The following is a 4,316-nucleotide window of genomic DNA, read 5'->3' on the forward strand; positions in this document are numbered from 1 at the left end:
GAACTGGCACAGCCTGTGTCCTGCTCTGGCCTGGCTTTCCATTCACGGGTCAGAGGGGCACCTGCCCCCTGAAGGGCATACACCCTTCCTTCCTCCCACAGCACCTCAATGCCCACTACTGCTTGTTTAATTGCATACAGAAGGCGACAACTGAATAAACATGCCTAAGAATCACTTTGGAAGCATTTTCAAATACCCATCTTTTGGCCCCATTCTAAGGGGTTTTATTTAAACTGATACCCTATGTTATTTTGATGCTAGAAGTCTCCAGGCCACATTTTGAGAAAAATGTCCTAACCCAGCCCTCTACCTTTACAAGGGAGAGAACTGGCACCAGAGAGGGCCTTGCCCTAGGAACCACGTAATGTTTTTTAAATTTTGTTTATTTGAGAGAGAAAAAGAGAGGGAGAGAGAGAGAGAGGGAGAAAACAGCAAATCCAGCCTTTGAACCCAGACTGCCAGACTCCAGAGCCCACCGTGACCACTAGCCCACAGAAGCAAGCACAGATCTGAAACCCGGGCTCTCGGACTCCCAGGCTGGGGTGCTCTCCACCACACCACACTGCCTCCCAGGCTACGCTTCCCAAGTAAGGACTTGGGGGTTCTGTTGGCCACTGAGAGCTCTGGGAGGTTTCCTCTGAGAAGAGCTGCTTTCTCTTGGAGGCTTTTCCACACCACTTCTCCTCTGCAACAGTCTATGCTTCTCTTTGTTTAGAGCATCTTGAGAACTAGAGAAGTTCAACTGTAGGCCTACAGGTAAGCATTCCTTTGACACACTCTCCGAGCAATTAAACTGAAGCATTTCATTAGCAATTCTGGTAGAACGAAGAAAAAGATATCCCATACCCATTTTGAGTCATGTGCCAAACATTAGAACCCCCCAAATTATACTTCCACCTTGGCCTCATCTTTGAACTTCTCATTTTTTCTGCCTGAACCAACTGAGAGACCAAACTTTTTTTTTTTTTAGATTTTATTTATTTATTCACGAGAGACACACAGAGAGAGAGGCAGAGACACAGGCAGAGGGAGAAGCAGGCTCCATGCAGGGAGCCCGATGTGGGACTCGGTCGCGGGTCTCCAGGATCACACCCCGGGCTGAAGGCGGCGCTAATCGATCAGCCACCCGGGCTGCCCAAGACAGAACTTCTCAAGGAAGAGCTTGGAAAAGTCAGAAGTTCCAGGTCATTAAGAAGAAAGTATGGGAAGCGTGGCTGACAGGAATAAGCTCAAAAACAAAAGAGCCTGACTACAGATTTGTTTTTTTTTGTTTGTTTGTTTGTTTTTTTAATTTTTTATTTATTTATGATAGTCACAGAGAGAGAGAGAGAGGCAGAGACACAGGCAGAGGGAGAAGCAGGCTCCATGCACCGGGAGCCCGATGTGGGACTCGATCCCGGGTCTCCAGGATCGCGCCCTGGGCCAAAGGCAGGCGCCAAACCGCTGCGCCACCCAGGGATCCCCTGACTACAGATTTGAATGCACCATCTGCACACGAGGATAACCTTCATGAGACATTTCTCTTTATGACTCTCCTGTTTGGAATCTCTGGCAGGCTGTAACTTTAATTAAGAAAGCTTTTTATTTGAGTCCCTTCATTACCAAAAAAAATTTTTTTCTCCCTGGTCTCCTTAGCCCCTTTCTTGGCACTTTGTTGCTTGGTGCTACTTTGTGTTCCAGCTGGTTCTATTGCTCTGACTCAACCCCAAACTACTTACTGACTTTCAGAACTCTCACTTCTAAGTCCCTGCTGTTTCCCTGGGTGGGGCTGACTGCCAGTTCTAGCTTCCAGGCCGTGCCCAGGCTCAGCTGCCCTGCCAGCTTCCCACCGCGTGGCCTTGTTCACAGAGCCTCTGTCCTTGGTCAGCAACCTGCTTCTCCACCAGCCTAATGCTGTCTTCACCATGCTCTTCCTGCACAATGTCATCACGAATGACACCCAGTGTGCAGTCCTGATGCCGATGCTACGTGGTATAAGGAGCAGAGCTCACTTTTGCTGCACTTCTGTCCTCACCAACCACTAGTCTCTGGATTGTCAGAACTAACAAGCACAATTCTGGAAGTGGTGTTTTCTGGGACTTTACCGCTGGACCACAGTAGGATGAGGAAAGCAACCTCGTCTGGTTGCAGTGTTGTCCAGGATCTAAGCAGCCTTCATTGGTTTTGCCACATTTGAGACTTTTTGTAGACGCCCTTTATCAGGTGGAGAAGTTCCCCACTATTCCTAGTTAACTGCAAATTTTTAATCACAAATCACCGTTGGATTTTGTTTTCAAATGCTTTTTCTGCAACAGTTGATATGATCCTGTGCTTTTTCTCCTTTCAATTGCTAATAGGGTGGATTATGTTGTTTTGTATCTAAACATTGAACCAGCCTTGCATTCCCAGGACAGATCCCACTTGGTTGTGGTGTAGTATTCTTTTTTTTTTTTTTTTTTTTTTCTGTATGGCTGGATTTGATGTGCTAATATTTTGTTGGGGATTCTTGTGTCCATGAGGATATGGGTGTGGAGTATTTTCCTATACTGCCTTAATTTAGTTTTGATATCAGGGTAGTACTGGCCTCATCAAATGAGTTAAGTGTTTCTTTTGTTTTTTCTGAAAGAGATTACGTAATATTTATTTCTTCTTTGAAATATCTGGTGGGACTTAGTGAAACCATCTGGTATTTGGAAGGTTTTGGCTATGGACTTGATTACTTTTGATAGTTATAAGACTATTCATATTATCTATTTTATCTTGGGTTAGTTTTGCTAGTTTCTTTTTTTTTCTTTTTAACTAGCCCATTTCTTTTAAGATGATAAATCTATGTGTATAAGAAACTGAAGCCTCAGTCCCACAGAAATGAATTCTGCCAAAGAACCTGCTGATGCGTAGAGCCAAGTACAATCTGGTAAGACCCTGAGGTAGAGAGCACAGCTCAGGCACGCCCAGACTGCTGCCCTCCAGGAACTGTGAGATTATAAATGTGTGTTGTTTTTAGCCACTAAATTTGTATTGTTACACAGCACAGAAAGCTAATACAATCTTGTCCCATCCTGTACCTGCATGACTATATTTGTTTTTTTTTTATTTTTTTTAAGATTTATGTATTTATTTATTCAGAGAGAGAGAAAGAGGCAGAGGCACAGGCAGAGGGAGAAGCAGGCTCCATGCAGGGAGCCCGACTCGGGACTCAATCCCGGGTCTCCAGGATCACGCCCTGGGCCGCAGGCAGCACTAAACCGCTGTGCCACTGGGGCTGCCCTGCATGACTATATTTGAAGTGACAAGATGTAGGTGATGGGTATAAACATTACTATTGGTAAGTTTGGATTTGGGTCTCTTCTGTTTTACTGTTTTCTGGTTGTTTACTTAGTTCCTCTCTTGTTCTTATGTGTATGGATGCGTGTGTTCATTCAGTCTGACAATTTCTGCTTTCAATTACTATTAGCTGCAGTTAGTTCCCATTTCTGTGCCTCCTTCTGGGTTATTTGAACATTTTTTAGTATTCCATTTAAGTCTGTTCATGTATTTTCTCACTGTATATCTTTGTGTAGTTTTTTTGGTAGTTGCTGAAGTGATTACAGCTTAGCCAGCATTCCACTTGAAGAGACACAAGAGGACTGTGAAGCATTCAGCATGAACTTATGTCATGAAATGGAAAAGATGTGGTGGGATGCACTGGGATGAACAACACAGGATATAGAGCCTGTGGCCCATCCTTTCCACTCAGGCTAGAATGCCAATGTCAAAATGCTCAAAAATAAATTTTCTTTTGCACTACCAGACTGACAAATATTGAATTCTTTCCTGGGCCATTTATTTCAAGTAATTAGATGGGTGTTATGTTCTTTGCTCAGATTTGATATTATCTGGAAATTGGTTTGCTGTTATTATTGTTGTTTTTTTTTAAAGGTTTACTATCCCTTCCTCTGTAGACCCACATACCCTACCTAGATGTGGTGCTTGTGGGGCCTGTGGCACTGTTTTAATAAGTCATCACCATTCATAGTTGGGAGCCCCAGCCAAAGGATCATTCATCGTTGGTCAGTCCTCACTGTGCCTCACTGCAGACCGTATATACCTACCACTGGAAGTCAACCATCTGAGAAAAGGTGAGGCTAAGGCAGTAGTTCAGACCCTTAGTCTAGTGGGCACATTGAGGCACGGCCCAAAGCAGATAGCAGCCCATTTCCCATCATGTTAAGTTGGACCAGTAGACCTCTCTGTTCCTGCTCTCCCTCTCCCTGAGCAAGGTAGGGTGGTGACCATGATTTCCAGCCTTCTCTCCCCTCCCCACATTAATTGTGTTCAGCATTATGCCAAGGATCTCT

General features: G+C 44.5%; 1 long non-coding RNA gene across 1 annotated transcript; it reads left to right on the top strand.

Moving 5' to 3' along the window:
- The first annotated feature begins 1,599 nt into the window (after window positions 1-1,599).
- On the top strand, window positions 1,600-3,768 carry LOC140624219 (uncharacterized). Its single transcript, XR_012023721.1, has 2 exons — window positions 1,600-3,304; window positions 3,540-3,768. It is a non-coding gene; the product is annotated as an uncharacterized lncRNA (long non-coding RNA).
- Window positions 3,769-4,316: the final 548 nt, after the last annotated feature.

This window comes from Canis lupus, chromosome 34, assembly GCF_048164855.1.
Source record: "Canis lupus baileyi chromosome 34, mCanLup2.hap1, whole genome shotgun sequence".
In the NCBI taxonomy this organism is placed as follows: Eukaryota; Metazoa; Chordata; class Mammalia; order Carnivora; family Canidae; genus Canis; species Canis lupus.